General features: G+C 46.4%; 1 long non-coding RNA gene across 1 annotated transcript in view; it reads left to right on the top strand.

The window, feature by feature from the left end:
• LOC137546121 (uncharacterized) overlaps window positions 1-8,322 on the top strand; it is a 64,208-nt gene extending 55,886 nt beyond the window's left edge. The window contains exon 3 of the long non-coding RNA XR_011026179.1: window positions 8,123-8,322. This is a non-coding gene — a long non-coding RNA (uncharacterized lncRNA). The remainder of the gene's footprint in view (window positions 1-8,122) is intronic.
• The last annotated feature ends 4,120 nt before the right edge of the window (window positions 8,323-12,442 follow it).

The following is a 12,442-nucleotide window of genomic DNA, read 5'->3' as shown; positions in this document are numbered from 1 at the left end:
GAGTCTGGTGACCCCAAGGGAGGCAGTATTGCTGGTACCCTGTCCCACAGAGAGGGATGTTTGGATACCATGTGGCGGGTCATGCTGATGGTGGAGAGGTTGTTAATATTTTTCCCCCTGCTCAGGCGGGTCTTGCACACCTTGCAAATCATCATGGTACCATCCTCACTGCAGTCTTCAAAGAAAGGCCAGACTTTGGAGCACCTGCCTTGCTGGCGATTTCTGTTTGCGCCTCTTTTGCGTCTCACTTGAACTTCCACGCTTGTGGTGCCTGAATTTTCGCGCCGCCTACCTTGTGGCACAAGGCGAACTCGTGCAGCAGTGGGTTCTTCAACAGACTCATCTGTGCTGCTACGACGGCGATGTTCTCCTTCACATACAAAATCTTGGTCTCTGTCCACATTGTCCAAACCCTCCTCTTCCATCTCCTCAAACTCGTCATATGTGATTGTAGGCCGCCGCCGTGGAGTAGAGCTCCCCAGAACAACCTCTGCGCAGCTCACTCCAACGTCGTCTTCCAGATCTTCTCGGCCGACCTCCTGCAATTGAAACCCCTCCTGCCCAACTTGCTCTGGGATTTGGGTTTCAAAGTCCTCGGACTCACCTTGCATTTCATTGCGCGGTGCATTTCCCACAGTAAATGGTTGTGAATCCGGGCACAACATTTCTGGCTGTTCCATTGACCTTTGAAAGGTGGAAGTTTGTTGGGCTGGGAATAGCTCCTGCGAATACCCCATTGTGTCCTGAGGAAATTCTTCGGACTGGTTATTTGGCAATTGTGTGCGTGGTGTCGCTGCCGGTTGTGTCAGCTTTGTGCCCACTGGCCCCTTGTAACTGGCTGAGGACTCGGACCTCGTGCGTGATGTGCTGGTGCTGCTTAACCCACTGCTGGACGCTTGAGAGGTCATCCAATTAATTATCTGGTCCTGTTCTTTTGGATTTGTGAGGGTTGATTTCCTGGACAACATGGGCGGTATTGAGTGGGTTTTCTTCGGTGCTCCACTGTGGCCTGTACGTGAACCGTCAGGGGAAACACCTCTTCCCTTGCCCCTCCCTCTTTCACAGGATTTCTTCTTCATTTCACTTATCCTTAAAGTACACGCTGACTGGCAGCAGTACAGTGGCAGTACAGAAATGCTATATAGTGGTGGGTGAGCGGTGTACTACTATTCCCAGCAGCGACACAGAGCACAATGCTATACAGTGGTGGGTGAGCGGTGTACTACTGTTCCCAGCAGCGACACAGAGCACAATGCTATACAGTGGTGGGTGAGCGGTGTACACAGAGTGGCAGTAAACACAATGCTATATAGTGTGAGTGAGCGGTGTACTACTGTTCCCAGCAGCGACACAATGACTGGGGGGACCCTGGCTAGCCTGGCTGGAGAGAGAACTACCCTGCCTGCCTACCCAAAGCTAAACCCACAGACAAATGGCGGAGAAATGACGTGGATCGGGTATTTATTTACCCGAACCACGTGACCCGTTCGGCCATTTAGAGCGCGTTCGGGTCCGAACCACGTGACCCGTTCGGCCAATCACAGCGCTAGCCGAACGTTCGGGGAACGTTCCGCCATGCACTCTTAGTTCGGCCATATGGCCGAACGGTTTGGCTGAACACCATCATGTGTTCGGTCGAACTCGAACATCACCCGAACAGGGTGATGTTCTGCAGAACCCGAACAGTGGCGAACACTGTTCGCCCAACACTATTTATGAGGCACCAATCTCTTGACCAGGTTAATTTGTTTTACGTAATTTTAACACGCAACCTCACCTGGATAATGATGCCTAAAGTTGTCATCCCCATCCAGACGACCAGTGGGTGTAGGAAGAACTTTTGAACTGCAGAGGCCCAGTCCGAGTGTCCCTGGAACATCACCGGAAACCTTTTCCACCAGGTCAGACTGGAACTCACCTGCTTATTTTTGTGTTCTACCTCGTTAAGATCACCTGGATCATGGTGAAATCTTCCCTCTAACTTAGTGTACTGTTTGTTTAACCGTTGTATCAAAGTGTGGTCGCCTTGGATCAAACCCTGTTCCCCTTTGTCCCATGTCGTGTTCTCTTTTAGGATGGGAACTACCCGTGAAACTTTGACCTTAAGAGTTCTCTTAACAATTTGAGAAATAACGGCATCAAACCTGGATGACTGGATCCATATGGGATCTCCGCTCACCCAATATGTTCCACTTGACAGATCCCTTAGACATGATGCTAAAAAAACAAACCTTTCCTTCAGCCACCGGAACTATCGGTTTGGCTTCAGGGTGGATCTTTTGAATGGTAGCCTCGCATTCTGCGTTATTGAGCCTGCAGGCTTCTTCACTAAATTTGACTTGCCCCGGCAAACACAGGTACCTCTGTGAGAATTGCCCGCATGAGGACAACTCTACTCGTTTCACCTCCCCGTCTAGCACCAAAAAAGGTTGACCTCTCAGGTCATGGTGTAAGACATGTGTTGAGGTGGGAACTAAGGAAGTGGCGGTGCCTAAAGGAATGTTGCACCGTTTCCATTGGTTCACCCAAACATCTTGAAGCTTCCATGCAAAAGATCCTTCTCCAGAAAAATCGATATACCTCCCCTTGTCCAATCTCAGTTGGACAGGATCTTTAAAGGAATACTTAAGGGAAAAAAAATGTTATTTACTCACCCGGGGCATCCCTCAGCCCCCTGAAGCTGGATGGTGCCCTCGCAGCCCCGCTCCGATCGTCCTGTCCCCGCCGGCGGCTACTTCCGGGTTCGGCGACAGCCGCCGACAGGCTGGGAACGCGGCTGATTTTCCGTGTTCCCACTCGCTATATGCTGCTATAGCGTATATAGCTACGCTATAGCAGCATATAGCGAGTGGGAACGCGGAAAATCAGCCGCGTTCCCGGCCTGTCGGCGGCTGTCGCCGAACCCGGAAGTAGCCGCCGGCGGGGACAGGACGATCAAAGCGGGGCTGCGAGGGCACCATCCAGCTTCAGGGGGCTGAGGGATGCCCCGGGTGAGTAAATGTCATTTTTTTTTCCCCTTAAGTATTCCTTTAAGCATCTCCCTGACAATATATGTCCCCAACTGTCCTGATTGGACCTCTTCCCCCCTTATGTCCTGAGGCACAATATGTACCAGAGGTTGGGAAGACTGTACTCTCTGCAATCTTTCAATTAAGAGTACCTCTTCACTTACCCCACTAGCATGAGGATAAGCGGCTGCATATGGACTGTGTAATATCGTCCCCTGTTGTGACCCGTGTAGTGTGGATGGGGTTCCCTGTGTTGGCTTTCCCTCCCCCGGGACCACTCTCCCCACCCTCTTTGACACCTGGAAATGTGGCTCGATCTCGATTTTTACTTCTTGTTTCGAGAACCACCACCCCTCGGCTTCCCAGCCTTTACGTGTGTATAGTTGTTTCAGAGGCACTCTCTGTTGGTATTTCCAGAGTGTGATGTTGTCCCCCGCGTCTCTCCGGCAGGAGAATTGACGCCTCCTGCTCGTTCCTCTCCAATCTGGAACCATCTCACTCTGGATAACCAAGACAAGGTACCTCTGAATCACACACTCCACCTTTTGCATGTACCCATTGTACTGCAATGTACCTTTTAACCAAACTTTGGATCGGTGCATCGATTCTGGGAGTGTGGCATTCAATAGCAGATTTACACTGCCATTCAATTCCCACTGCCCGCACACCTGACCCTTCAGACCTTTCACCCACCTTGTGCCATGAAATTTGTTTTCACCTGGCACAAGTGCTCTTTTCCTCCGTCCCTGCATGATCCATCTGTGCCAAGCGGAGGGAGGTGTGAAAGGATTAGTACCTTTTTCACCAAACATTAACATGCTTGGGCCTTGCATTCTCATTAACCCCTTATTATACATGAGAATGTCCTCTCTTCGTTCTCCTAGGACGAAATGGCAACCTAGGATCACCATCAGCACGGTACTCTTCATTATAAAAGCACCACCTTGGGAAAGAAAAACATTAGCAATTTGCACTATGCTTTGCTCAGTCAGTTTTTGTAGTCGTTTTACGATCTCAGGAATCTCGTGTTTTAGTCTCTTTCCAATTTCAGGAATCTCGTGTTTTAGTCTCCTTCCAATTTCAGGAATCTCGTGTTTTAGTCTCTTTCCAATTTCAGGAATCTCGCTGTTCTCCAACCTCAGATTGGCATCTGGAAATGGCTGCCTCCCTGTAGGAAGGAGCACTTTGCACTGAAACTACACAGGGTACAGGGTGCAGGGCTAAGCATTCCAGCATTAAATGCCTGTATGCAGATCCCTGAATGCCCACTTGGTAGGTAGTCGTATGGCAAACCTGTCCTGATACACTGGAAACTGTCACTCTGTAAATGGCAATTCTTTCATTTGTATAATTGCCCCATGAACTGCTGTCAGTTCTTGTTCTTTGTGCTACACTTGATAGGAGCTGGAAAAAAAAACACATTTGACCAATCAGTGGACGGAAAAAAATACACAAAAAAAACAGCCCCAGCCCAGCATAGACCTCTTAGTCACACTCTGAACCTGTCCCCGACAAAACCTGGAAAAAAAACGTTACCGCTCTGCAGCAGCGGCGACGGATACCTGGATTGGTCAACTCCCTTTTTTTTCCAACTCGGGCACCCCCTTGCTGCACTGTCCCCCCTTTTCTCTATTGGGAACTCATGCTGCAACACCCATTAAGGTGCCCCACTTACAGGAATAATCCCATAAGCAACTCAGTACAGACCCTTTCCCGATCTGCGCTGTTCCTTGTCTCCCTGCACCTAGCTGGGAAACATTTCCTATCCGTGACCATGCTAGTCTTACAGTAATAGCTTGGTTCACGTATTCTGGCATTCCTTTCCATGGACCCAGGCTATGGGGAAATACTTTGAGATCCGAGATACTCAGTAGAATGTCTCTGTATTTCTACCCCCCTCCCTTTCAGCTGCTCTGCCCGGAGCCGCGAGCACAGCCTGACGTGACGTGGATCCCCCAGCCCCTCCTCCCCCCTGCCATGACGTGTGGGAGCCAAGACTCTTGGGGGCGGGCCCTCTCCACTGCCGCCATTTTGAGTCCTGGACTGCCAGCTAAGATGGCTGCTCCCATAGCAACCTCTCGATCCTATAAACCTTAGGAGAAAAAACAAATTCACACAGAACAAACATTTTATGCATAGTTACACATAGCATCGATACATAGTGCCAAAAGAAAAGAAAATCAGCATTCCGCCACACACACTGTCTTCAAAACCGGAGAAAACTTTGTCCCAGCTGCAATTCTACATGGAAACCTCCCTCTCTACATAAATCATCTGCAGCTTATCTCAGCCATAACTCAGACCCACTAAAGCGCGCAGCATAACTCTAAACCGCATTAACTGACTAAACAACATTAAACATATGCAGACATTTTAGAAACATTTTAGCAGCACTGACTGGAAACGCACCGAAGAAAGACAAACAAAAAACAACTCACCCATTATCTCAGCTGTAGCTATAAACTTACTTACACAGCCACCCAGAGACAAGGGCTGTGCCTTCCTGTCTACCCAGCTCACCGAAAAAAGAGAAAAGAAAAAAAAAAAAACAACAGCTCACCACTGTCTCTCACTCGCTTCCCTCCCCTCTCTTTCTTCCCTTCTCCCCCCCATCCACTACTAACAGACTAAAACACTGTTGGTTTCCCTCTGCCGCGGGGGACCCCCCCCCCCCCCACATCTGGCATCCTTCCCAGTCTCTGGACAGGGAGAGAAAAACAAAAACAAAATACATAGAAGGAGGAAAAAAAATGAAGCACGCCGCCTCCAAGCTGCAATTAACACAGAATATACATATTAACAACTCCATTGTTATAACGCCAAATACAAAACAGATAACGCCATATAACAACGTAAATCATACATGCCTGATCTGCGGACTCTTCGCAATTCATCAGCTTTCCGCAACTTCTCCGCGAAACTGAGTGGACCCCGGAACTTTCTGAGCGTGTCATCTCTGTTATCTCCGTCCCCACACTGGACTGGCTCAGTGGATCGATATCTCCCACAGCAAGTTGCAAGCTGGCCCCGGAGTGTCCGGTTGCGATCCAATTTAGGCTGTGACCTGCAGTGCACATGCAGTCAAAGTTAAACGTCCAAGAGTTTCGCCGCTGATTCCTCGAATTGCAGCCCGTGTGCTCGGCTCCCGCACACCCACACCACTTATCAGCTTGATAAGCTTTTCCAGTCCGCGTCTACTCCGCTTGTTTTGCTGTGGAATATCTTGAAAACTTCTTCGGCCCCCGGCCCCTGTCTGCTTGTTCTGCTAGACAGTGTTTAATCAGGGTTTAATCGGCACCATTGTTATATCTTGTTCTAAATCACCTTGCTTCGACACCATCAACTTCTTCTAGTTGCGTCTCACAGACTGTGAGATAACTTGACTTCATGTTGCGTTACAAGCTTCTTGATTAGACTTCCTGCTGAAGTCAATCAGGTACTTCTTTCTAACCTACGTTACACTAAACTACCTATGTACAGCATACATTATATCAGATTACAGGAAAGAATGAAATACTTAGAGGTCCCAGTCAGCCTTGCGAGCTAGTGCGAAAGTGAGAAGCAGAGTGAGCTCCCATAGCTCACTCAGGTTTTAATACTGACTAGGAAAGAGTTAAATATGTCATCATCTTCGCCATCCCCTAGATCAGACTATTGGTGGACCCACTCGTGGTGTCATCATACACACCTACTCGATTAAAATTCAATGAGGCATTTGACATACATACAGGAATGTGGATATTTACAAAACATGGTTGATGTTTATTGTTCTAGTGGCGGTACATGCCCAGGTCAGGGAGACTTGTGGCCTTGTCCATAGAACAGCTTCTTGGTATGTTCTAGTTCTGCTGACAGAACTGCAGATTTTCTCTCTAAGAGAAAACCCCCGTAAAGGGCAGGTCTGCTCCTCAAGCCTTTTTGACTAACTCAGTCCAAATAACTGAGGCCTAATTAAATTATAACAGTTAGCTCTCTCGCCTTGCAGCGCTGGGTCCCTGGTTCGAATCCCAGCCAGGGCACTATCTGCAAAGAGTTTGTATGTTCTCTCCGTGTCTGCGTGGGTTTCCTCCGGGCACTCCGGTTTCCTCCCACATTCCAAAAAAAAAATTATACAGATAAGTTAATTGGCTCCCTCTAAAATTGGCCATAGACTACAGTACTTACACTACATAATATACACATATGGCAATGGTAGGGATTAGATTGTGAGCTCCTTTGAGGGACAGTTAGTGACAAGATATATATATATATATATATATATATATATATATATATATATATATATATATATACACTGTACAGCGCTGCGTAATATGTCGGCGCTATATAAATACTAAAAAATAATAATAAATAATAATAATATATTTGTCTCTCACCTTCCCAGAGCGTATATCTATTATAGATATATTATTTGAAACCAAGAAATGGGTATTACTTTACTGACAATAATATAATATCACCTAGGAGAAAACTTAGGAAACTTAGGGAAAAAAAGGAGTTGATTAAGGGCAAATATGTGAAAATAATGATTTTAAAAGACAGTCTTTAAAGGGAAGGTTCAAGCAAAATAAAAACATGAGTTTCACTTACCTGGGGCTTCTACCAGCCCCATGCAGCCATCCTGTGCCCTCGTAGTCACTCACTGCTGCTCCAGTCCCCCGCTGGCAGCTTGCCGACCTCAGAGGTCAGCGGGCCGCATTGCATACATTTTTATGCATCCCCGCTAGTGCAGGAACATTAACACATACATTTTTACGCATTACTGGTTTAATGCGTGCATTTTTACGCATTGAACCAGTAATGCGTAAAAATGTATGTTAATGTTCCTGCACTAGCAGGAATGCGTAAAAATGTACGCAATGCGGCCCGCCGACCTCCGAGGTCGGCAAGGTGCCAGCGGGGGACTGGAGCAGCAGTGAGTGACTACGAGGGCACAGGATGGCTGCATGGGGCTGGTAGAAGCCCCAGGTAAGTGAAACTCATTTTTTTTTATTTTGCTTGAACCTTCCCTTTAAATGTTTGAATATTGTTACCATGACTATATTTGTCTTTTTTATTTTAAATCGGACTTTAGTTCTGCTTTGCATCAAATTTTTTGTTGTGTTTTGTTTCAGATAATGAAATAAGGAAACACCACTGAAGACCTTTAAAGACCTTTACTGACCTTCATTGTGTATAGCAGAACACATGTAATTGCACAAGTACCATGCATCCAGCATTTAACATATTAATATACACCTTTTATATTGCTTTTTCTGTCGGTAGTAAATGTGATTGATTTAGCTATTACATATCCAGAAGATAATAAACATCATACAAGCTGCAAACATTGTCTGCAGAGCGTGCCGATTGTTTCTCGGTTGCCATAGCAAGAAAACATAAATCCTTGAAATCCCGTTTCTTAAAAAGTAATAATGCACCATTGTATCCCTATGGGGACATCAAGAATATTTCTGCAGTAATGATGAAAAAAAAATTAACTTCTAAGTGTTGACATGCAGGTTCAAGGAAAGGTCTTTGTTGTTATTGTGTTAGGAAACACGTTTTTTTTTTCCTTGCTGTAGTTTTTTGTATTGGAGAAATGGATGGTGTAAATACTAGTACAGACTATAGAGATACATACACTTCTATCACAACAGATTTTATATATATATATATATATTTTTTTTTGTATTATATAATTGATGCATTATATTTATTGTGTCTGTATAGTCATCACCACACATGTACTATTTTTTATTTCCTTGTATAATGGAGCTTTGCCACATTTTGTATTGTCACCACTAGATGGGGTTATATATCTTTGACATTAATGTTCTCTTTATTTACGTTTTTATTTCATCATAATATTTCTCTACTTTCCCCCTTTTTGTTGATCTCATTGCTTCCCTGTATTGCTATTTCTGTTTTTAATCAATTTTACATATATATGTATATATGGCTATCAGTTTGTGCTGCCAGCGCTCTCAAACTTTATCACTTCCGCACTTTCCTGTCGACTTAGATTTATTATGCGCAGATGCGCCGCTCGCTCCAATGGAGAGGAGCGGCGTCACTGCGCACATGCGTGGCCACGCATGGAAGATAGGCAATGACTGTTTACAGGGACGTACGGCGTTACTATTTAGACGCGCAACCTTGCACCTTATCTGCACCTCTTGAAAAAGCGGCAGGAGCCGCGATACGTGTGGAGGGGGCTCTGGGGACTGTGTGCACGGGTACACTGACGGGCAGGTAACACTTTGCTCTTTTTTAATTCTTTCCACTGTCTCGCTGGGAGCGCTGACTGGCATTTAACATGTATAAGATTAACAGTTTATTGTCCATAGTGTGCAAGAGGTTTAGTATCTGATTCAATATCTGTATTATGCTATGTCTTTGCTGTCCAGAGAGTGTCGTAGCCATTTATGCTACTGAGTCTTTTTGATTTATATGGATTCAATTACAGTGAGACCGGTCACTTGATATATATTATTTCTTGTGACTGCATTTATGTAGACATATGTTACTGCCCAGCATTAGTCCAATTGGCTGACTCTTTTGAATCAACCACATCATATATAGTTATTTAGTGTTCCTACCAGAATCCCCAGGGCCTATGACCCATATTTTAAGTGTTTTTATTTATTGTTTGGTCTTGGTGTTTTGAATAAAGATTATGTTTTATAGTTGAACCTGGTAATGTGCATTGCCATTTTTTCCTCATGCCGATGATCTTTTCTTATTGGTTACACATACACTTCTATCAGTCCAAACAAGGTAGTTGTGTAGGTAAACTTAGGCCTTTTTACATGAGACTGGGTGCTTTGTAGAGATGGCTCGAACCTCTAAATTTCAGAACCTTGAACGCAAACCTCCACAAAAAGTTCGGTTCGTGCAAACTTTTCGAACCGCAATAGACTTCAATGGGGAGGCGAACTTTGAAAACTAGAAACATTTATGCTGGCCACAAAAGTGGTGGAAAATATATTTCAAGGGGTCTTACATCTGAGTTTTTGCATGGAGGAGTGAGATACACGCCAAAAATTTTGGTTCGCGAACTTCCGCAAAAGTTCGGTCCGCGCGAACTTTCGCGAACCGCAATAGACTTCAATGGGGAGGCGAACTTTGAAAACTAGAAACATTTATGCTGGCTACAAAAGTGATGGAAAAGGGGTTTCAAGGGGTCTAACACCTGGAGGGGGGCATGGCGGAGTGGGATAGACACCAAAAGTCCCGGGGAAAAATCTGAATTTGACGCACAGCAGTGTTTTAAGGGCAGAAATCACATTGCATGCTAAATTGGAGGCCTAAAGTGCTTTAAAAAGACTCTGTAACATTAAAAAATGCCCCTGGGGGGTACTCACCTCGGGTGGGGGAAGCCTCAGGATCCTAATGAGGCTTCCCACGCTGTCCTCTGTCCCACGGGGGTCTCGCTGCAGCCCTCCGAACAGTCGGCGACAGACCGGACTGTGACTTCAATATTTACCTTTGCAGGCTCCAGCGGGGGCGCTGTGGCTGCTGTCGGCTCCGAAGTAAACGGAAATACCCGATCTCAGTCGGGTCCGCTCTACTGCGCAGGCGCCAGAGACTTGCGCCTGCGCAGTAGATCGGCCCCGACGGCGATCGGGTATTTCTGCCTACTGCGGAGCCGACAGCCGTCAGAGCGCCTGCGCTGCAGCCGGGAAGGTAAATATTGATGTCACCGCTGTACGGAGGGCTGCAGCGAGACCCCCGAGGGACGGAGGATGGCGTGGGAAGCCTCGTTAGGATCCTGAGGCTTCCCACACCCGAGGTGAGTACCCCCCAGGGGACGTTTTCACGTTACAGTTCCTCTTTAAAACATCTTGCATGTGTATACATCAATCAGGTAGTGTAATTAGTGTACTGCTTCACACTGACAGACCAAACTCACTGTGTAACGCACCACAAACAGCTGTTTGTGAAGTGACGGCCGTGCTGGACTGGTGGCGAGAGTGCAGGCGATAACGGATTTCAAGCCCATATGGTCGCCGGGCTGAGGTAGCTCAATGACAGAACAACAGCGACAGTCCAGCTGATTGAATTTGGTTTGTCCACAATGAAGCAACAACCTTATTATCTTGGGTGTGCCCCCCCCGACACACTCATGTAGCCGGCGGTCATTGCTTCATTGTGATACGCAAGCCCCTTCACCGTGGCAAGGTAACGATCACGAAGGGGAATTGGCACATGTACATGCCTTTTGTTTTGTTGTTGCAGCTGCAGTGCAGCCAGAAAAATTAGGCAGGCATGTACACACACAGCGGCCTTAAAAATTCAGGAATCCGCCTGGAGTCCTGGACCCTGTTAGTGGTGGCGAAGAAGGCAGTCAAGCAGCCTGCAGGCAGAGATGATGTGTGGGGACCGACTTAGTCATGGGGCAGGCAGTCACACGGCGTGCAGGCAGAGATGCTGTGTGTGGGAACTGATTTAGTCTTCGGGCAAGCAGTAGCCCTCCGGGATCCATGCCTCATTCATTTTGATAAAGGTGAGGTACTGAACACTTTTGTGACTTAGGCGACTTCTCTTCTCAGTGACAATGCCTCCAGCTGCGCTGAAGGTCCTTTCTGACAGGAAGCTTGAGGCAGGGCAAGACAGAAGCTGGATGGCAAATTGGGACAGCTCTGGCAATAGGTCAAGCCTGCGCACCCAGTAGTCCAAGGGTTCATCGCTGCTCACAGTGTCTACATCCACACTTAAGGAGGAACTCCGGTGAAAATAATGTAGTAAAAAAAGTGCTTCATTTTTTACCATAATTATGTATAAATGATTTAGTCAGTGTTTGCTCATTGTAAAATCTGTCCTCTCCCCGATTTACATTCTAACATTTATTGCATGGTGACATTTTTACTATGGGCAGGTTATGTAACTGCTCCTAGCTGTTTTGGCTGTTAGAGACAGCTGTAAACAGCTATTTCCTGTCTGTGAACATTGTTACATTGTGGCAGTTTGTCCAGAGTACCGCGGTCCCAGAGCTTCTTGTGGGAGGGGTTTCAGCACAAAATCAGTCATACAGCGCCCCCTGATAGTCTGTTTGTGAAAAGTATTATATTTATCATGTAAAAGGGGGTATCAGCTACTGATTGGGATAAAGTTCAATTCTAGGTTGGAGTTTCTCTTTAAGGCCAGGTAGTCGGCTACCTGCCAGTCCAGGCATTGGTGGAGGGTGGATCCAGAAGGGCTAAGGCGAAACATTGGACTAAAGAATGTCCGCATGTATGTCTGCATGTAAGCGCGTGTGTATGCACTGGCGTACACACGCGCATACTGTCGGCTAAAGACCAGCGGACCCGTCGTTGCATTTAGTAGTGCATGTGTATGCACCTTAAGGTTCAACAGTTCATTAGCCCGCTCTGTGAAATAATTTAGAATGCTGAGTGTAGTGTGTAAATTGCAAATATTAGAGAATGATGCAATGTTATAAAAAACTATAT

The sequence above is a fragment of the Hyperolius riggenbachi genome, chromosome 2, assembly GCF_040937935.1.
Source record: "Hyperolius riggenbachi isolate aHypRig1 chromosome 2, aHypRig1.pri, whole genome shotgun sequence".
NCBI classification, from domain to species: Eukaryota; Metazoa; Chordata; class Amphibia; order Anura; family Hyperoliidae; genus Hyperolius; species Hyperolius riggenbachi.
This window is presented reverse-complemented; position numbering and strand designations above follow the sequence as displayed.